A 23,361-nucleotide genomic window follows, 5' to 3' on the forward strand; every position below is an offset into this window, starting at 1 on the left:
TTTGGCACCAGCTTGACTGCAAAAATTGCTGGCAAATGAAGCACCATCCATCCGTTTTAGGGACTCCAGTCTGGATTATTGTTGGTTTTACTCCTTAGGCTTTTCTTCTCCCAAAGATGTCCCACAAGGCAGCAGAGGCTTAGGATCAGAGTTTTCCTTCCAGATGGGCTACCTTCCCAGGTTGACAAGCCCCACCTGCCCCTTACCTCCCTCTACAGCATGTGAAGGAACCACCTTCTTAACTGTTGGACCCACTATTGGTCTTGTCCGCTCAATCTGCCGGAGCCTATCTTCACATGCATGGGAACTCCTTAACTCACTGAGAGTTTGAGACCCATGGGCTACCCTCACCTTGTTTAGCTGGCCAGATGAAGCCATTCCTGAGGTGTGGTTCCTGTCACATGCTGATAGCTTCTAGGAGCCACATATGGAAGCTGAAAGGTGCTGAAAGCCTACATCTCAACAGGAAGTGATCTGACCATAACATGGGATTGATGTCAACGTCCCCCACTTCCAGATCCTCTTCCTGCCCAGTCTAGAAAACATGGTCCAGAATGTGACCTGCCACATATGTTGGACCATTGACATGTTGGGACAGCCCCATGTCATAATGACAGCCATGAAGTCCTGAGTCCACCTCAAAGCCAGTTGTCTCAGCATGGATGTTGACGTCTCACAAAACCAGGAGTCTGGGAGTCCTCAACATAGCCTTCAAGACCAGCTCTGTCAGCTCACGTACGCAGCAAGGCAAGTGGTAAACCATCAGAATCCCTGACCTTCTGCCCTGATTTGCGCCAAGTACCAGGTGGGCACAGCTAGGTCAGACCAATTCCACCCAGCTCATGCACCCAGGTCTCAGAGATGCAGACCAGATTGGCCTCCTCATACACAATCAGATAAGCAATGTCTTATTCAGAGCTGACCTATCATTCAGCAGCCACAGACCTGAGGCTTGCCTGATAGGACAACCACAATTCCCCAGGTTGGAGGAGGAGCTGGCACACAGCAGTCACTGTCTTCCTGTGCTGTATGCCTCTTACCTGGCCTGCCCCACCTGTCACACCATACCTCTCCTTACTTTGAACTATTGCAATTGCACGCCCTATTATCCCCAGCTTCTCTCCTCCCAGACAAATCTCTCCTTCCTCAGTAAAAACAACAACAATCCACACAAATGAAAAACAGTTAACCCGCCAACAATACCCAGCTCTACCTCTCTTTCAAATCAGAACCGGTGAAGGCGGTGAAGGTCCTGTGTGAGTGCCTGGAGGCAGTTCGAGGATGGATGGCGGCTAATGGATTGAAGTTGAATCCTGACAAGACAAAAGTACTGTTTTTGGGAGACAGTGGGTGGGCTGGTGTGGAGAACTCCCTGGTCCTGAATAGGGTAACTGTGCCCCTGAAGGACCAGGTGCGCAGCCTGGGAGTCATTTTGGACTCACAGCTGTCCATGGAGGCACAGGTCAATTCTGGATCCAGGGCAACAGTCTACCAACTCCACCTGGTATGCAGGCTGAGACCCTACCTGCCCGCGGACTGTCTCGCCAGAGTGGTGCATGCTCTAGTTATCTCCCGCTTGGACTACTGCAATGCACGCTACGTGGGGCTACCTTTGAGGGTGACTTGGAAACTACAACTAATCCAGAATGCAGCAGCTAGACTGGTGACTGGGGGTGGCCGCCGAGACCACATAACACCGGTCTTGAAACACCTACATTGGCTCCCAGTAGGTTTCCGAGCACAATTCAAAGTGCTGGTGTTGACCTTTAAAGCCCTAAACGGCCTCAGCCCAGTATACCTGAAGGAGCGTCTCCACCCCCATCGTTCTGCCCGGACGCTGAGGTCCAGCGCCGAGGGCCTTCTGGCGGTTCCCTCATTGCGAGAAGCAAAGCTACAGGGAACCAGGTAGAGGGCCTTCTGAGTGGCGCCCGCCCTGTGGAACGCCCTCCCATCAGATGTCAAAGCGATAAACAACTACCTGACATTCAGAAGACATCTTAATGCAGCCCTGTTCAGGGAAGTTTTTAATGTGTGATATTTTAGTGTATTTTTGGTTTCTATGGAAGCCGCCCAGAGTGGCCGGGGAACCCAGCCAGATGGGCGGGGTACAAATAATAAATTCTTCTTCTTCTTCTTCTTCTTCTTCTTATTAATAATACCTCAACCTAAGATTGTGAAGCTGGAGTCAGTCAGGGCCCCATCCTTCAGCCAGATGGGAAAAGGCATGCAAGACAGGAAGGAGTTCCCTGAGGACTCATAGCCAAGATGGTCTCCAACCTCTTCCCAGAAGGATAGTTTCCCAGCTTCCATTATAGTACCCTTTTTCAGCTCTCTGCTTGTAAGCTGGTTTCATTATACTGTCATACTTCGGGATAAATGTGCTTTAGGTTGAGCGCTTTCAGGTTTCACTCCGCGTCGACCCAGAAGTAATGGAGCGTGTTACTTCCTGGTTTAGCCACTTGCGCATGCGCAGACGGTCAAAATGTTGTCACACGCATGCATGGAAGTGGCGAAACACGACCCACGCACGCGCAGACGCGCTGTCGCGTCTTACATTCTGTTCAGGATGCGAATGGGGCTCCAGATCAGATCCTGTTCACATCCCAAGGTACCACTGTAGATGTCAAAACCACTGTTGTTAACAGTCGGAATCTTGATCTCTTCAAGTCAGACCTTTGCACAAACAAGTCCCATTAAATACAGTGGGGTTTACTTCCTGGCTGTCATATTTCACCAACAGTGCCCATGTAGAAAATGGGTTCATTTATTGTTAAATCAATATGCTTCCTAAGGGAATCTTCCAAATCATTTACAAATAATGGCTGCGCACCTTCAATCAGAGATACTGCACACAAACTGAATTGACGTTATTGATTTCAGAAGTCCTCCTCCAAATTTACTGAGAGACAGATTTGACCCTATTGCTCAGAAACTGCTTATGCTGGAGATTAATGCTTAATACCCCTCGATTGGATGTTACTTTTTGCATATGCTTCAATGATCTGTTCCCTGGTTGTATTAGACTATAAAACCCACTGTATCTGAGCATTAAAAAGGAAATACCAAGGCAACTATGGTACATCTGAAAGATTTTATATTAAATAAAACACTGTCTCCAGGTTTTGTTAGTAGAAAACCTTGTTTATAGTCACCAACCTGATACCCACTAACAGGAAGCACAAAGTAGGTTATTTGATACTGTTTAGAATCATCTGTCTAGTGTCAGTAGTTGATCCAATAGCAAAAATGATTTTGCTTACACGTGTCTCCCCTGATGGCACTATATATCTCAAACTTCTGTTCCCATCTATTGCCTTGCTTTCCCATTCCCAAGCTACAGCTACATATTTGTCCGATGGCCAGGTATATTCCAATCACTTCTCTTTTTCATTAGATTCTGGTGAACCCATGTAGATCCAAAAATGAGAGATAGACTGGATGGGAGCCAACAAACTACAGCTCAGGTGCGTAGAAATAATTGTAGAAGGCATGCCTGTTCTGGGAGGTATCAACCAGAAATTCAGATCTGTAAAATCCTTTCCCCTATTTAGAGCCTAATGTAATACCATGTCGTAAAAGCTCGTTCCTGATTCTGCTAATTGTATACATTGGTCCTGTCATTGAAGTTTCCTTTATATCCAAGAAATTCACCACATGCTGTTTTGCACCACTGTGTAAAATCCTGTTCTAACTAACCATGTAGATCTAAATATCAACCAATGGAAAATTACACTTCATGTAGCTAATGGTGGACTGTAGTCCAAAAGGGGAAGGGCACAATAAATCTGTTAGTCTTCAAGGGAGCCCTTTATAATAACAGCCAACCCTTTGAAATAATAATGAAAAACACAAATCAGCTCTCAGTGCCCCCCTTCACCATTATCCAACTGCAAGCAGTGATTTTCCACTGCTGTGGTGCATGATTAAATGTAAAGAATCCATTCAACACACTATACACCATTTCAGTCTCTCCACAGGGCACGGAAAATCCCACCCAATTTGTTGTCTTGATACAAATATGAAATAGTAGGTTGACTGAAACTACTAGAGCTTTGAAGTTACTGAATTCTACGCTTACCTGAAACATTCTAGCTTTAATTACTTTGGAACTCATTGAAATTACTTTGTGCAGTTGACACATAAAGAAACCATAGAATTTTGCAGGGTGGTGAATTTGCTGCTTTTTTCATCTGTCTCACTGATAACAGTACACTCAATAAACAGCTTGGTGGCCCTTCAGCTCAATGCCCAAGGCTAGCACCCAGCTCTGCTACTACTGTTTCCTTCTCTCACTGTTCTGATGCAGAAATACCGTGAATTATCCATCCTTCCTAACAGTATATATAATACATAATATCAGTCTCCACCCCCATTGTTCTGCCTGGATACTGAGGTCCAGCGCCGAGAGCCTTCTGGCAGTTCCCTCACTGCGAGAAGCAAAGCTACAGGGAACCAGTCAGAGGGCCTTCTCGGTAGTGGCGCCCACCCTGTGGAACTCCCTCCCATCAGATGTCAAAGAGATAAACAACAACCTGACATTTAGAAGACATCTGAAGGCAGCCCTGTTTAGGGAAGTTTTTAATGTTTGACATTTCAATGTATTTTTAATCTTTGTTGGAAGTTGCCCAGAGTGGCTTGGGAAACCCAGCCAGATGGGTGGGGTACAAATAATAAATTATTATTATTATAATTCACATTGCTTAGTAAGTGTGAACACTGTTGAATTTAGCAACTGTCATTTCCTTAGCAGCAGCAATTATTAGACATTAATTGCATTTAAACTGCATCACTTTAAATTAAGATGTGTCTTTCTGAGTTTAAGTCCCTATAAAAATTCTGGCATTGGTTTTAAGTAAGCTTTTCTCCCCCTCTTTAAAAACCACTTTATTTTCTTTTTGGATTCAATTAATATACTGGTAAGCCAATCCAGTCCTCCCAACTGCAAGTGCAATGGCACCATGCCTGACTTGGTGCTACCTCACCCCTTCTTCTTCATCGTCTGGTAAGCAGCAGCAACACGACGACAGTCAAGTGAGCAGTGCTGCTTCATCACACCAACTGATTTCAAAACTCTGTCTGAGGAAAATCCTTGTTCCAAGAAAAGTATCTGGCATCATTCCCAGTACATGGATTTAGAAGAAGACAAAACTAACTTTTTCTTTTTTCAGCTCACACAAATTTGGTTTTCTTAGGACATTGAGTTGTTCATAAAAAAAATCAGAGTATTGTTTGCAGTTCATGGGCTATTAACCTCACTGTTCACAATGTTTTCATTTGTACCCAGACAGCTGTGTTTGCAGATATGTGTATCTGCAAACTGAGGCTATCACCTCATGCATCTTGTCCATGAAAACTTCTCTCACAATAAAGCTGTTTTAAAAGTTCCACAAGATGACTTCTTTGGAATTGTACAAAGAAAGGTACCTCTTTAGAACTAATCTAACATTATCTCAAATAACTCTCTGCTACTTTCTGCTAGCTTGATTCTTAATGTCATAATTATTATTTTTGAAGAGTTGTGGCTGATTCAAGAATACTTTGTATAATAATTTCTAATCTTATGGTTATGACTCATCAGAGCTGTACATAAATACTCAGAATAACCCTAAGGCTTTTTTTCTCTACAGTAGGAGCAGAAAACAATAATTATTATTTTCAGAAAAAACACGGTATAATTTTAAAGAAACCATCATACTATATTTTCCGCCCTGGTACACTTCTGTCATAGTCAGCACTTCTGTGTGATAAGCCATGTGGTTCAATAGGGAGCCATTTGACATCTGATCTTGATCCATATGGAGAAGAAGTACTTGTAGCAATAGAATGGATTTCATGAAAAGCTACAATGACCCTGAACCAAAAACAAAACATTAATCATCACCCGTTTGTCTGTTCTACAGAACTGGATTAATATATATGATACTTACAAAGAACTTCACATTTTATTAGGCTTATGAAACAAAGACTAATTTGCCAGGGGCAAATTAGAAAGAAAATATAAACTTCATTAAGGGAGATTAATTCAGAATAGACAAGCAGCAGTGCTGGAAACCTCTCAAAGTAGAGAATGAATTACTGTGCTGTCAGCAATAAGCCAGCTGTCAGATCTCCATCATCCAGGTCAGTAAACAAATGAAAACATACATAAGGGCTTCATCAGCTAGCTGACAGTGATGTCTGAGGCATGTCTTAACACACCTTAAATCCCTAAAGTTAGCATATGCAAATCCATAGAGAGTTGCTTAACATTCACATTCCTAAGCAAGGATATATTTAAAACCACCGCAAGGGAGGGGTAAAACGCCTTATTACCATAGAATCATCAGTGCACAGGGTTTATTACAGAGTAACATAAAGACCATGAAAGCTGATTCGTATAGTCAAATTTACAATCTAAGTGGGAGAAATATCAGAGGGAGAGACAAAGGATATAAGAGAAATGAATTGCCGTGACTAGAATTACACTCCCTTTGGTTTCATGTAAGGCTGCCTCATGGGATGAACATGGAACATTTTTCTGGAAGTGAAGCATTATTGGCCTCTGGACTGGCCCTGCCCATCCAGGCAAACCACTGGCCCTCAAGAACAGGAAGGGGATGCGTTGTAGCTCAATGGTACAACCCATGCTTCCAGGCAAGGTTGGGAAAGATCTGAAACCCTGGACACAGCCTACTTCCAATTAGTGCTGAACTAGATAGGCAAATTGTCTGACTTAGTATAAGGTTGCTTTCTACGTTTCTATGTAGGTGCAATAAATGGCTCCCTTATGGACTGGGACCTTTCCTAACAAGTTCTTACTCGGACTAACGCATCCCAGTGTGTTCCTCGGTGCTGAGCCTTGACGATGTGTAAAACAGGCTTTCTTTTTGTTTACAGTGATAATGCGTGCGATCTTTTGTTGTCATTTGTCCATGTTTTCCTAACTCTACAAATGACAATATCCTGGAGGAAATGTTGGAGTAAGATGCCTGCAACATCTATAACTGTGTTGCTTCTTGAAGCCATAATCTAAAGTGCATAGAGATATACTAAAAAAACCCAGGTGCCAACATGATCCTTTTGATCTTCATAAAATGGCATCCTTCCACTGTTGCTCTTTGAATGACACCTATAACTACCTTCAGGGGATGGCTTTCCTATTAGAGTGAGGCATCTGCCTCAGTGGATGCTGAGGAGCAGCAGCAAAGTGTTGGAGGACAGACTATGTGGACTGCCATTTGCCTCCTAAAACTGTTGACCTTAGGTGCAATGAAGGATACGGTCCTGCCACCAGTTTTGAAGTTTGATTCAGCTGCCAGTCCAGTTAGTTTCTTAATATGAAAGGAGTGCCATCTTCTCCTTAATTTCAGGCCACAAAATGCCTTGGGTTGGACCCTGCCTACCTCTGCAGCACATGCTGATCATCCCATTGGTTTGGCCCTTCCTCCTCCGATGCTTCTGGTGAGTTGTGTGCCAATTGCTTGTCGGTTCGTTTATGTTATTATACAAACATCTTCTGTATAATTAAGGTTTGTTTCTAATTCTGCCATTCTGCTTGTGGAATAGATTTGTGAGTGTGCAACAGAACTTCTGCTCCACGCGGCTCCTGCGGGCTTTTCTACGAGGAGGGAGAAGGGACTGACTGGCCGCATCAGTCCCTTCTCCCTCGTGGGGAAAAGCCTGCAAGAGCCGCGCGGAGCTTGTGTGTGGCTCTTGGGGGCTTTTCCTGCCTTCCTCCCCCCTGCATTCGCTCCATAAGATGCACACACATTTCCCCTTACTTTTTAGGAGGGAAAAAGTGAGTCTTATGGAGCGAAAAATATGGTAATATCGAAATTTGGATTTTGAATTGTTTTTTTTTTAATGTATGCTTATATTTTTAAAAAATCAAATGATAAAAATTATAAAAAAGAATGTGATGTTCTGTCTCTGTAATTTGTGTATGATTAAAAAAAAGTATACAAACCTATTTTTGCACCTGCATGGTTGGCATGACTAAGCATCCAATCCTGGGGGTATCCATTATATTTGTGCATACTCAGAGGTTGCTAACTTTCATCCTTTGGTTATCCCAGGCCTATCTAATCCGTTTGTAAGCAAAACAGATTAAAAAATGGTCAGTCAGAGAATGATGCATTGTGATAAATGATCCTGTGGGCACATGAACAGAAAAGGAATGTTGCACAAAAAAATAAATAAATGAAAGTTCCCCAGGTGCACTTCAGAAGCATGTATGTGCTAAAAAAATGGCAATGATTTGAAAGCTTGGAATATAGGAGACCTATTTGGTCCCAATTTTTCATTCATAAATCTCACTCAGTTCTAAATTGCAGTGGGGCCATGCCTCTCATCATTAATTTAGATTCTTCCGAAGATAATTACCTCACGTTAAATTATACTCACTGTAATTGTCTGAGCAAAATTGGTAATTGGGAAACTTGCTATACTGTAATTGTAATGCATCTCCCAAGGTATGTTAAAAGTATGATTTAAGCTGTCACAAACAAGCAACACCTTTTCTTACCTTTCAATCTCTTTGATGTTTACATACCTGCTAGAACTTATGCAAATCTCTGTTTAAAGACACACATCCTGGCAACACCCCCGAAAGCTGTTATTAGTTTTAAGCATCAACTTAGGAAATGACTTGAGACTTATTAATATGCTCAGTATTACACAAATAGTTCATGGCAGCAAAAGGAGTTAAGTTTAGTGATATAATTTTGGGGAAAGAGATCTAGTTTTGATCATATCCCTCTCTCTATTTAAGTCAATGTTTTTAGGCCAGCTAATCAAAAGTAGCAAATGTTTGAATGTGAAAAAAATGTCAAAAAGACAATAAGTATTGTGGGGTGTAATGAATATACTCAATTATTTTAGATAGAGCTTTGACCAAAAATCCACATCAACTATTGGCTGTAAACAAAAAGTTATCAGTTTTTCATCTTTTAACAGTCCTGTTGTCTGCCAAAAAAGTTGAATGGTACAAGGAAAGAAGTAGTCAGTGGGGGCTTCCTGTAATTGAATGGATAAGCAGAAATGGGATGCAGTCAGCATTTCCAAGCTATAGAACATGTAATTCAGCAGGCAATACTATGTAACTTCTGCAATGTGCTTCTAGCACTACTACTTGCCTGCATTTTGTTTCTTTTAGTCATTTAAAAATATTTTTGTTTTGCAATTTTAGTATTTATAATTTGTTAGATGCTTTGAATATTTTACATGGAAAAGAGTGATGTAGTAGCAAATACCAAAAGCTATCCCAGAAACATTACACCAGCAGGTAGAAGAAAACACATAACTGGGAAACATATCATCTGGCAGAATAGAAATATTTTTAATTTATGTCCAAAAGTGGCCAAAGAAAATGTCATTCATATTTTGTAGGGGTGGGGGCTAGTAACAAAATCATCCAAAGAAACTCAAATTATTCATAGGGGGTACTACTGGTGGACCTACATTTTGGGGGGCCTGAAAATTGAACTGTTATGAGGCCCCCTTCGCAACCAGCAATGGGTTCTGGGTAACCACTGTTATCTTCTTCAGTGGAATTGTTCCATGACGGATCACCACACCTTTACAACATCTGTGCCACTGAATCTCAAACTATGATATTGTTGAAATCTATACAACAAAAAATTGATCAATGTCAATCGTGCAACTAAAATTGGGTCTACTAGACCCAATTTTGAATCTTAAGCTTCATTAGTTTCATAGTAGATATGCCCTCACCCGGGGGGGGGGGGAGGGTACTTGATTACAAACAAACTGATAAGTGAGAATAAATGAGATCACATAACTACCTACAAAACAAAACCTCTCTCCCTCTCCCCAGACAGCAGCCTCAAATTCTCCAGTATAGGTAAGGAAGGAGAGGAAGGATGAAAAAAAATCACATTTGGCGTTCCCACTCCAAAAACAGAATCTGTGAACAATACCCAGTATCAGAGACAGCAGTGATTTCTTTTTTTAGTACTTTTTTTTTAAAAAAAACCCTCTGCCGATTACAGTTGTGTAATTACTCTCTGCAGCTCCCTGTTCCTGCAACTTGTAACAGAGTTCGTGGTACAGTTCTGCTTCTGAACACTGTGTGAATTGAGCATGTCAAAGTTCATTTTGATAAGGGTTTATCCTTTAACCACAAACCGCCCTTCAAGCAGCAGTTCTATAGGCAGTTTCGGTGTTTATTGGTGGCGTAAGAAGTACAGCTACGGTAACATCCCCCACAAATGTATTCATTTATCCTGTTCATCTGCAATCTTTATGGATTTTTATAATTTTGGAGTCCCTCCAATGATGTTTCCCTTTTCACATGTTCAAATTAGGGTCGACTGAATGCGCATAGACTGGGGTTGGCCTCCAGCTGTGATTCCAGTCTTCTCTCACCTGCCGTTCCAAGAGTTCAAAATGGCTTACATCCATTGGGGGAGGAAGGGGGGTGCGGTCGGCTGTCATCCCTGAGGGGGGTGACATCGCCGCCCCACCCCCCTGGGACGTTCTCCCTGTCCCTGCGGGTGGCTAGCCCCGCCCCCGGGTGCACAGCATGTGTGCCGCTCCAGGTGCCGGAGCAGCTAGCTCCGCCTCTGCTTACATCACACACACAAAATGTCAAAAATTAAATTAAAAATATGAGAAAACCATGGCATTTGTTCTCCTGGTAGCTGAATCCAGTGCATACTCTTTCCACTTGATGGTTATGCCAGGTTGTCTGTGGATGTTGCATTAATGCTACTGGACTCAGTTAGCTTTGGGCTCCTTCCCACTCTATGATGAACATGAGCAACTTAAAATGCAGCTAGGTCATTCTTTTTCTCAGTTCAGATCGAACCTGCTTTGGGGCCAAATGCGTCAAAATACAGTATTTCATAAATAACCCAACAGGATAGATATGGATTGTGCGGCCGACCTCGTGTGTAAACTGCTTCCCAAACCAGTGTTGGGAACACTGTGGGTGCAGAGAAAACAGGACTGTGTACACAGCCCAGGCAAATGATTATCTTGATTAAGCAGGTAAATGATTATGTTAATAGAATTAAGCAATTATAACTACCAATGTTTCCAGAACACTTTAGTAACGATTGGGGGAAATTTATAGTATAAATCAGAGTCCGTATCAAATCCTATTTTCAGTGTCACTAGAAGCATATTATGCAAACAAGTCTTTAGCATTCTGAATTTCAGTATGAGGCAGTAGTTTCGCTAGATAGTAGTATTTTGGAAGGCAATGACGTAGGTGTCTGTTCTTTTTTTGGCTTGATCAGCTTTATCACATGCCATTTATGGAGCTTTCCCGGAATTCCTCTGAAGGTTCTTTCTGAAAGCGTGTGGTGATACTCGTCAAGAACAGTTTGGGAAATGACTCAAAAGCGGCACACAACTGATGCCTTGTTCTAGCAACAATGTTGGGACACTCTTCGGAATCTCTCCAGTATTCTGCCTTGATGACTTGCTTAATTCCAGTTATTTAGTATGTGAGACGTGTATGACAAATACGTCATGGACAAAGTTCATTTTACTAATTGTTTGTCCTTTGACCAAACCACACACACAAGTGAAACTGCAAATCATTTGGCAGCGTCAGGTTTCTCTTTTATGGTATGTTTTCTTTGGATTTAGGTTTCCTGGTGGAATAAAAAGTACAGCCACACCTTCCTTCTAGAGTCTGTAATAAATCCTTTGTCCCTTTCCTTTCATTCTTCCTGGGTTCTTTTTCAGCTATTGTTTGGCTAGCTAATTGACCAGACTAATTTCATTTTTTTTTTGTGGGAAATGAGAGCCCTCAATGCCAATCTTTGATACAAATGATGTATTTTAAGAACGTATGTTGTGTATGTGATCATAACACTAGATTTGTCTTCCTTTACCTTGCACCATCCAGATGTTTTGGGCTCCCATAAGATGTGTTGCCTGAGTGTGATGGAAGTTGGGAGTCCAAAACATCTGTATTGGGCTGGGTTGGAGAAGGCTGCTGTAGATAGAACAAAACAGGGTCAGAGTTCCAGAATACAGTGGTGGGTTCCAAACACCTCAGGTTACAAACTCCGCTAACCCGGAAGTAGTACCTTGAGTTAAGAACGTTACCTCAGGATGAGAACAGAAATTGCGCGGCGCCGGCAGCAGTTGCCCCATTAGCTAAAGTGGTGCTTCAGGTTAAGAATGGTTTCAGGTTAAGAACGGACCTCTGGAATGAATTAAGTTCGTAACCAGAGGTACCACTGTACCAGGTACTGTATTTATTTTTTTTAAAAAATGTGTGCAAAGCCTCTAAGTAACCTTTGTGCATACTCAAAAATCCAACATTTACTGGTTGGTGGAATGACGGAATGGAAGGGGTGGGACTATAGGCACATAACTTTGCTCAATCTGAACACTTCATGTCATTGGCATGATGGGAAAAAGGACAAACACCCTCTAAAAACAGCAATGTGATTGGTATGTGGATAGTCCTCTATAATTTCATTATAGGTTTTCATTTTACAAAAACATCATTAAATATAGCACCTATAGCACTATAAATGGAAGGGTCCATGGTGACAGCACTAGAAGAATAGGGAAGAAAAGAGCAAAGTCAGTTCTGAAAGGTTTGATGCTGGACGTATATCAACTATAGTATTCAAATCAGAATGGATCCAAGCAGTTGTTTATTTTAAATTGCTGTTATGGCCTAATCTGTATTGAAACTGTCCTTTGTTTTCTCTGGTGATATGTTTCGCTGACTAGCTGTACGAGTTAATCTGGTCTGTGACCGTTTAATAAAAATTTTTTGATGCTGGACCTGACAGGGAACATATACTGTACATGCTCTAGTGAGAGGCAAAGGATAAACAACTGCTTGGATCCATTCTGATTTGGATACTATAGTTGATATACATCTGGTGGATGTAACTTTGGCCTCTGCTTGGGCATGTTTAATGGATACTTTTCAATTTGTACAGCGTGAAGATGAGCATAAGGTCCTTGGTAATGCAAGAGCTACCTTCCTGGCTCATCGAAAGGGCCAGCAGAGGTGTTGCTGAGTGGGTGAAGGGGGTGGTCAATGACTCCTTACAACAGAGGAGGGCTCTGGTGACCCTAAAGGCAGCAGTTCTGTAATAGGGGCTGGGAACCCTTAACTGGGTGCTCTTAGTACTCATACCATTCTATATTTCTTAGGAGGCATTCAAGAAACCCTTGCAGTTAAACTGATAGAGTTCTTTACAGTAGACATACTCGATGTAGGAACCAGGACATCTTTGGAAGTAACTGCTAAGGGAAGTATCGGTATAGTCTGCTTCCTCACCCATTCTACTTTGCAGAATGGTCTCTTCCATTGTTTCCAAAGCAAAATATTTGCATAAACCAGAGTTCCCTAATGTGGTGCTCTTGCATACCCTCCAACATTTCTGCAATGCAAATAGGGACGTCCCATTCCATAATGATAATTTTACTATTTATACCTCAGACATCTTATTGGGTTTCCCTAGCCACTCTCGGCAGCTTCAAACATATATAAAAACATAAGAAAACATTAAACTTTTTTTTAAAAAAACCTTCCCTATATAGGATTGCCTTCAGATGGTTTGGAGGGGTTGAATAACTCCATACCTTCCAACATTTCTCCAATGCAAAAAGGGACATCCTAAGGAAAAGTGGGACATTCCAGGATCAAATCAGAAACCAGGATGGCTTCTCTAAAGCATGGACCTACCTGGAAAATAGGGACACTTGGAGGGTCTGCTCTTGAGGTTTTTGCCTGGTTCCTACAAAGCTCCTGAGCCCCCCACCCACTCACTGCCCCCTAAGCAAAAGATGGTGAAGGTCATTATCTTCCCCCCCCTTGAGAAGCACATAGCTGAAGTAGGAAATGGGAAGACCGATACCTTTTCCCACTTCATTTTTCAATTCTCTTTGCTTTCCAAGGCTCAGATTAGTTCTTCTGGAGTGGCCTTTTATCAAGATTGCCTGGAAAAGCAAAGTACAGTATAATTGTGTATTTGCATTGGGGACTGACCTAGTGATGGAGGAGAGAAGTGACCAGAGTGGATGATGCCCACAGCACTTGCTCAAAAATCCAAATCTGCCCATGGGCCAAAAAAAGGTTAGGCACCTCTGGTAAACTTTCAAATCGTGTTGTGCTCTTTAAAATCCCTGTTTTAGATTCAATGCAAGGAAACAGGGGACCTTCAAAGAAGGACATTCCTTAAATAAACCAATCTGAATATTTAGGAAGGAATCCTTATTGCTCAGCATCTCTGTGACTACTTAAAACAATTGAGCTGGCATCCATGTTGACTCAAATGCAAATGGTCCCTGCAGGCTATTTGAGTTAAAGAGCTGCTTGTTTTATTCAATTGCACTTTGGATTTTTATTTAGTTCCTCCCTAGGGGATACTGGGTTGATGTATGCTTGCTTTCTCAACTCATTATATTCAGCTATTATACATTCACTAATCCTTGTGTTTTAATTAGTAATTGCGGAACTCAGTGTAATTGGTTTTTATTGTATTTTTCAAATCATTGTAACTCTTCTATTTCACATTTTTATTTTGTGAAAATGGTTTTGAAGCTAGGTGGGGCCTGACTTCTAACCCTAGAAACTCATCCACAGATAGCGTTCTTACACACAGGAATTAGCATGTTTGCTGGCTGTCATAATCCACCAATGCTATGACAGTCCCAACACAGAAGAATCTGAAGAAGGGTATCTGAAGAAGGGTAGCTGAAGAAGTGTGCATGCACACGGAAGCTTATACCAAGAACAAACTTAGTTGGTCCCTAAGGTGCTACTGGACAATTTTTTTATTCTTTTTATATATTTCAGCCCCAACGCAGTAAAACATTTTGTGGAGATTAGTCTAGCCTGATTGAGGCCTATTGCTCATGATGAACATTTTAAAACCAAGGATTCTGACTGAATTTCTTCAATATATGGTTATTTTAATAGACATTGCTCTTATTGTGCCTGGTAATGAATAAATATCCAAAATAATGTGCAAATTGAATTGGTTTGGAAGAGTCATTCATTCATTTCTTCACAAAGAGCTTTCTGACGACGAATGTCTTGAACACTCTTTCCAAATAAACTCTTCCACTAGTCATGAATTTTAGGGGCTGCTTATTTATATTTGTAAGAGCTTTGATTTCAGCTTCAAGGTCCACAATCATTTGCATTCATATTCTTTCTGTGTTTTTCTTGGAATTGTGGGAATTGAGTAGCCCTGAGCCACTTTTTTTCATTTTATCATTGAAGCATCACAGGGACAAAGCAAATGTGAAAGGCTTGGAGCAAATATCCTTCGACATATATTATCATTTTTTTTAGATTTTCCAAACAACCCTGTAGCATCTGGTGTGCCTTTGGTGTGGTTATGAGAATGGGTTTTTACATTAGATGTACAAGAAAAGTTGTGGGACTTTAGGACATACTATACAGTACAACTTCTTGCTTGGTAGAATTGGAGTAGTTTTACAAAAGCATTGTTGAATGTTTGTTGCTTGCTGCCACATAAAAAGGCACATGTGCAAAGCTAGATGCACTGAAGCAAGTGAAATTAAGTGGTACCCACTTATGGAGACAAGGATTGACAGACGCAGCAATTTGGAGAAAAATGAAGGTGAAGTTTATTGCTGAGCAATAATGGACCCAGTTGGAATCCTTTCCAAAAGACTGGGACCTCAAAGAATACAAGTTCAGGAGTTATATACCTGTGTGCATCACAGATCATGAGACAATCATGAGACAATCACAAACGCCAGCGAAAATAACCAATAGCATGAATCTGCCATGCTCCTGGCCATACGCAGAGTTCGCTCCCCAACTTCTGCTTTCCATTGTCTGTACAGTAAAGTACAGTCTGACCTTTTCTCTAGTTGATTGAACAGGGAAATGAGACTTCAGGGAGGGGATCTCCTGGCGCTAATTCCCCTATGCAAATGCTCATGTAGGGAGTTTTTGTGGTTTGGCCCTTTCTGTTTCGTGGACCATTTTAGCCTGGATTTGAGGGGAAGATTTGTACCAGCGCCTTCTGATTTATGGCTTCCACTTTTCTCTAGGGTGTAAAAAGTACTAGGCGAAAGGTTGGTGTCTGGACTTGCGGTTTCAAGCAGTTTGCAGTTAGCAAAAGATTTTCTTGATTCAAATGGATTATAAAAATCACTGTAAGGCCTGATTATGTGTGAGCATATGTCAATATATTGATTACTGATAACTGATTATATGAATAGCATAAGGGTAGCCCTCCCTCTTGCTTTAGCACAACAATTTTTATTGACTCAGTTCTTCATAATGCACTAGAAACAAACTGTCATTATCGACTGGAATTCTAAGATTAAGAAATCATATAAATCATAGAAGAATAGACTACATGCCGGAAGAGTACTGTAGTATACTTCTCTAACATAAGCCATGGCACACCTCAATAAGGAACCATGTTGTGCTGGATTCTTCAGAGGCGGGGCTAAAGAGCTGTTATCTTAACACATGCTTATAGTTTCCAAGCTGTGCTGCTATTATGAGGCAAGCTATTTTGAACCTACATCCATTTCATTGTAAATTAACAACATGCTGCAGGAGATATGCTTTAGAAACCTTCTCACACAGTGCAAAACAATTCTGGAAAGTGTCCACAGTATTAACTGAACACCCAAAACATTGCACATTTGATCTTCTTATGTGAACTACAAAGCTAAACATATATAAGGCTTGTCATTTCGAGGAAAATAATTGATAACGCTATTACTGATGATTGGAAGGCTGTGAAAAATATTTGGGTGAATTTATTAATTTATTCATCATAATTTATAAGCTATTTATAGGCTATCTAAGTGATTAACATAAAATAGCAAAAACATAAAATAGCAAAAATACTATTTGTTAGAAAACAGAGAGGCATGCATGCCATTGTATTGGCTGGAAAAATCAGTATTCCCAACTCCAGTTTTCAGAGCAACTATGCTAAAGAGTGACTTTCCTTCATTCCTGATGCAATCAGGATTGTAGAACCTTTCGTTTTAGATGGAGCAGAGGATATGGGAGGAATCTGATAATTACTGTATTTTTCGCCCCATAGGGCGCCCCTAGTTTTTTTTTGGGGGGGGAATAAAGGGGGAAAAAATATTTCCCTCCCCCAGGCGCGGGGCTGGGGCGGGGGAAGTTTGAGCTTCCCCTGACCCCAGCCCACAGAACAGGCTGCTATCTGCAAGCCTAGGGAGCCCGGCGGGAAGTCGCGCCAGTCTGCCCAGGCTTGTGGATATCTGCCCGAAGCCCGGGGCGCGCTGCTCAGCAGGTAGGCCTCACTTCCTGCCCTGAGGCATGATAACTTTGCCCAAAGAACTTGTTTTCCAAGCTATTTTAGAATGTTTGTAGCTCTCTTCTGAATCTCTTCCACTATAGGCTCTATAGGTCAAAACCAGCACCTCAGATTGGGCCCAGAAAAGAACCAGCAGCCAGTGCAGTCAGGCCAGGATCAGTGCAACATGCTCAAACTGTTTTGTCCTGGTTGCCAAACTCTGCACAAGCCAGTTTCTGAACTGTCTTCAGAGACAGCCCCACACTCTTAATTCTGTCCTTTCATTTTAAAGCTATGTGTCTGTAACCTGGCTAGACTGAAAATTTAGCATAATGAAACTTTGCAGCTCAATGTTGGAAATAACAAGTTAAGCTGTAGCAAGTGCTACTATTTGGCAACCAAATAGTAGAAAGGATACATTTGGGTGTGTATGTTTAACTGGCTTTTGCTCATAGAGACTGAGAGCACCGGCTGAGAGCACGGAAGTACAGTGGTGCCTCGCAAGACGAAAAGAATCCGTTCTGCGAGTCTCTTCGTCTTGCGGCTTAGCGGATTAGCGCTATTAGCGGCTTAGCGGATCAGCTGATAAGCGGTTTAGCGGATCAGCTGTTAAGCGGCTTAGCGGCTTGGGAAAAAGGGGGGGGGGAGGAAAAAACCCCCGCAGGAACTCGCAAGACATTTTCGTCTTGCGAAGGAAACCCATAGCAAATTCGTTTTGCGAAGCACCTCCAAAACGGAAAACCCTTTCGTCTAGCGGGTTTTCCGTCTTGCGAGGCATTCGTCTTGCGGGGCACCACTGTATAGAATCATGAGTATTGTAGAGTTGGAAGGGATCTTGAGGGTTATGTAGTCCAACCCCCTGCAATAAAGGAATCCTGTCCTGGGTGGGATCAAACCACCAACCTTCTGGTTAACAGCCAGATGCACTGAGCCATTGTGCCACAGGAGTCTTAAGGTTAGTGGGTATGAGCTTTGAAAATCAAGCTGGAACAAGCAACCTGAGATTTTCTATTTTAATATATGGAGACTCTGGGCCTACATAATGCATGTCCCCATGTTTGTGAAGTGGTCAATATTGAGATCTTCTCTGATAGCTAGAAAACAGATTTTGGCAATGCCATTCTTGATCTTGTTGGGTAGGATTTTGCTCTCCAACCCATTTCCGTACAAAAGGAATGCTTTCTCTGTGCCAGTTCAGAGAAGTCTATGTGGTGAACTCCTAAAGACGCAATGTGTCTGCAGTACTTCCTTTTCACACCTCACCCTTTTCCTATTTTTGCTTGCTACAAGGATTCCTGGCCAAGATAATTGGTGTGACCATCACTCCATCCTTGTTCTGTGTGTATGTGGGGGGGGGGGGGTTAGGGTTAGTCTTCTTAGGTAGGATAAATCTTCTCTACAATTTCTATTCCCCTTTTCATAAATATAACTTTCTGTTAGAGAAAGGACACCCTAGCTGTGTAAAACTTTGATTAGGAAATAAAACTTTTAAACTTTCATTTTTTGGTCTGGTTGTTTCCCTATATATTCCAATGTGAAGAAGGACCTCAGGCTGTGGTTATTTGTAAAGAAATCCACTGGGCTACGTCTCAGGCCTGATCACTTTGGCACACACAGCAAGGCTATTGTTTAATAAATTAGCAATCAAATTCTGGCCCCAAACTGGATCCTAACAAGTAAACTGAAGGGTGGCATATATACTGTGATCTATTTTGGAACTCATTTGGGCCTTGGGAATTATGAAGGAAAGGAATGAAACATTTTTGCAGAATTGATGACACATCTATTTACCATTTGTTTTGAATTGTGGATTGGTTTCACTTCCTTATTACTAATCCACTAAAAATGGTTCTTCCTTGTGTCATTTCATAAAATATAAAATTATTAGAACACAGAAAGAAACCAGCAATGAGCTATTTTAAAGGTGGGATGATTCACAATTCTGTTTGTATAAAAAAATTATCTCTAGTGCTTTCTCATTGCCTATCCTCAATAACTGCTTGAACAAAGGTTCACTGTAAAGGACTATGCAACCCTTTAAAAAGAACCTTATCTGCCAAAATAAGGTATTGTTTAACCTTGCAGTAGGCTTTCCAGAGTTAGTATAATACAGCAGACTGTCGAAACCTGCCCAACCTGTTTTAAATGTTTTGAAAGCAGTTTGCATAGCTTGCTCTTTAAATACACATGTTGTAAAGGGTTTCAGAAGGTGTTATTTCAGAAGACAGGTGCAGCAGCTTAAAGAACAAGGTATCTTAGGCTATACAAACTTATCTGAAACTACCATTGAACTTAATAGTATTTATTTCTGAGAAGATTTCTTAAGTAGACATGTATAAGATTGCACTTATAGTCTGTTTCAGATAAAGTAAAACAAGTGAAGTGACACTCTTGAAAGAAAATGGGTGATCACAAATTTTAAAAGTGTGTGTGACATTTAGATATTGCTAAACAGTTTTATTATTCATATACCCACTTATCTAAGAATATGTACCATTGAACTCTGGTGCAAAAAAACTACTCATTGTGGTTTGTATGTTGTAACACAGGTTAACATTTAAATTCTATAAAACAATTACAAAAAAGAGAAAGGGTCCACATTTTTTTAAAAAAAGCATAAAACATTTGTCTGCCCCGTAAAATAAAAGCCTACTGTAATAAAAAGGTTTTTATGTAGCTAGCAAAAAATAGGGGAGGGGAGCCAACCACACTTTATGGGGCAAGGTGTTTCGTAATCTGGATGCAGTCGTAGAAAGGGCACCGTATTGTCCCTCCCACCAGCTGTACTTCATCTCTAGCTCACAGTCCAAGTCTAGCTTGTTTCCTTGGCCTGAGACTTTAGTGAAACCTACTTCCTATTAAGTGCCCATAGGTTTTCTTCGCCTTGTGGCCTACAGTCTCACTTCTGAACCTATGATCCATGGACTATTGACTTGTTTATTTCTGCTTCTTTCAGCCACACTGTTTGACTGATACATCATCACTTCACTTTCTTATTACACCTTTGGCTTTTATTAAATTATGTAATTGGGGAGTCATTATCCCATTAATCTCACACTGAATTCTTGTAAAGTATTCATCAGATTCTAAAGATGCTTCATCATAATCAGACCTGAGCCAAGTATCATTTATTCTAACCACGTGATCCTTCCCTTGGAATAGACAAGTTGTGGTTTGCTTTCATGCCTATTCTAAGGTACGGAGTTTCGATAACTATAATTCAACTGCAGAAACACTGTGGGATTTATTTAATTAATGCTTGCTCCATGCTAATCACCATGGTGCCTTACTTCGTATAGCAAGCATAGGCAAACATGGCCCTCCAGATGTTTTGAGACTACAACTCCCATCATCCCTAGCTAACAGGACTAGTGGTCAGGGATGATGGGAGTTGTAGTCCCAAAATATCTGGAGGGCCGAGTTTGCCTATGCCTGGTGTGTAGTATTGCAGCCAATATTAATGGAGCTGTGTTCTCCTGAGAGATGCTGCTGCTTGTTTCTCTCTTTCTCCCCCCTTTCCCCTGGGAGAGTAAAGAAAGACTCTCCTCTTCAAAAGCCTAAAACTAAGTCATTCCATTTTCTTCTTACCTGAGACTCTTACTTTCTTCTTTTGCTTTTTGGCAGTGCAGTGCTGGAAGGCACATCTTCCTCAATATGACAAGTACTTTTTCTCCACAGGACATTCATACTTTCAGGGGATGGGGGCAGGAAGGACACCTGTGTTTCCACCGTTGTTTCTCTCAACTGTATGACCAAGTATAAGCAACCTGTCTGTGAAGCAGAAGTTCATCAAATTCCCCCAAATATGTACCATGCAGATGTGCCTTTATCCACTCATGGCTTCCCATTAGGCATTAAAAACCATTCAGACACCTTTCTCTTCCAGTAGTGTTCATCATTTAGCCAGTCAAAAAAGAGAGCACGAGAGCCAATGCCTGTATCACACACTTGAGAGTAAACTGAATAGACATGAGAGTAGACTGAGTAGAATACAGGTGAGTAATCAGACCACAGGCTCCGAACTTCATTTTATGCAACCCACAAAGCTCCTATACCTTCATTTCCCCATTTTCCTTACTTGTGTTTGTCCTTCGCTTTCTATGTAGAAGCTTGTTTTAAAATGTTTCCCCTTGTTGTATGGCTTTAGGAATAGAAGTTTTCTTTTTCTCCTTCAGCTGTGTGTGTGTGTGTGTGCGTGTGTGTGTGATATCGAAGTCAGAAAGGAATTACCTTCACTGACTTTCCAGAGCAATGGCTGTACTGGTTCGTCAGAGAACAGGGAAGCAATAGTATTTCCCCTTTTCTTGAACATGATGTATAAGTGACCATGATGGCTACAATAAGCAATTTAATAATGAACAATGATGTTGATGTTTAGGTTCACATAATTTTACACATTTAAGCCCCCTAAAGATATCTTGTCTAAACCATTTTGTAAAGAAGAAAAGACTCCACTAAATTCAATTAGCTTTCATCTTTTTTCCATAAAGTCTCTTAATTTTAGCGACTTGCTGAGATACAAAGATCTCATTTCAAGCCAACAGGAATATCATTTCCCATTCACTCATGGGAGCAGATCTGTGAAGTCTAAACACAAGAGTTTCAGTTTCCAAAATGCTGTATAGTATTACATAAAATTACTAGGTGGTGTTATGTTGCATAAACATGAAGACCACCGATCTAACAAAGATAGCTTTTTATTTTTCTGTGCAGCGTATAATTACCTGATTAACTATTCCATCATGTACAATTTATGTCAACAGGCCACGCAACCAGGTTTTTCACTCATCTAGTCTATAAAAACAAAGTTAGACTACTACTGGTCTTCAGAACATCAAGGAGAGTGATGTATAGTCAAATGTATATTTCCAATCATGTATGATCACTCATATTAAATAGAAAAATACCACTGCAAATCTGCCTAACGTAATTCACCCCCACTCTCTAAACACCCAGGCTCTCACCCTGAGTGGTGTCACAAGCATCCACAGCAAATGACTCTCATTTCTTATCCACATTCAGAATGGAGCACAATACATACACAAAGGAAAAGAGAATGGCAGTATGCCATAGATTGTGTTCCTCTCCCCTTCCCAGTCCTGGGGAAGCTCAGGAACCTCAACAAGAAACATGCAGATGGCTTTGCTGGCTACCCACATCTCTCTTCTCCTTAGCAGCTGACACAAATAGTGTTCAAGGTCCTAGATCATTTGTACTGGGAAATCAATGTGTCTTGCCTCCTAGTGTTCCCACTGTCCAGGGACTGATCTGAACTCAGAGCACACCAATTATTAAGATAAGGTAGTTATGGGGGCAGATATCTCAGTACAGATACTGATTTCTCCTCTCTCCTATTTTTCCCTTTTGCAATATGCAAAATAGTTCACATCAAGTGAATAAATTAAATCCCTTGCTTAAAGAACAGATGCAGGTTGAAATTTCCAGATAGGTAGCCATATTAGGCTGCAATGCCAAAAACAGCAACAAGTTTTATTGCAACATAACTATAAATTTTTTTGATTCTATGATAAAGACTAGCAAATGTCTCAAACCAGGGATAGCTGCCCAGATTTTGCTGGACCACAGCTCCCATTAGCCCTGATCATTGGCCATTCTGGCTGAAGCCAAAGGGAGTTGCAGACCAGGAACATCCACACGATGTTGGCTGCACTGTTGTAAATTTAATCTGATGGTTGGCACTAATCAACTGAAATTTATGCTACAGTAAATGTGTTAGGGTTGTAGTCAGCATTAGTTCTGCTCAGAGTAGACACTGAAACTAATGGACCTATGTTAGTCATGGATAAAACTTTTACTCTTCAAGGTGCCACAATAATATCTGTTGTTTATCCAAGTTAAAGAGATTCATGTTGTTTCTAAAATGGCTAAAAAGACATTGGCTTTAGGGCTTGCTTAGTAACAAAGACTCATGATCAGTCTAATTTGGCAAGCCACAAGTGCTTATTGTAATCTACCAGACTTTTATTTTGGGGGGAAAACATACCTTTTAAAAAGCAATGCTAAATATATAAATAACCCCTTACACAAACATTTGTTTTGCCTGATCTGGAGGAAAATCTGAAGAAGCTGTTAAGCACAGTGATTGCCTTTGTAA

The 23,361-nt window shown here is 41.1% G+C and overlaps 1 long non-coding RNA gene across 5 annotated transcripts; it reads left to right on the forward strand.

The window, feature by feature from the left end:
- Positions 1 to 672: 672 nt before the first annotated feature.
- Positions 673 to 21,535, forward strand: LOC310676890. 5 transcript variants are annotated; one of them, XR_014510771.1, is made up of 5 exons: positions 673 to 805; positions 3,395 to 3,464; positions 5,285 to 5,420; positions 7,350 to 7,440; positions 20,925 to 21,535. It is a non-coding gene; the product is annotated as an uncharacterized lncRNA (long non-coding RNA). The 5 variants fall into 5 exon arrangements; XR_014510772.1 differs by lacking the exon at positions 20,925 to 21,535 and adding an exon at positions 11,241 to 11,676; XR_014510773.1 differs by lacking the exon at positions 20,925 to 21,535 and adding an exon at positions 10,305 to 10,534.
- Positions 21,536 to 23,361: the final 1,826 nt, after the last annotated feature.

The sequence above is a fragment of the Podarcis tiliguerta genome, assembly GCF_965153285.1.
Source record: "Podarcis tiliguerta genome assembly, chromosome: 4".
In the NCBI taxonomy this organism is placed as follows: Eukaryota; Metazoa; Chordata; class Lepidosauria; order Squamata; family Lacertidae; genus Podarcis; species Podarcis tiliguerta.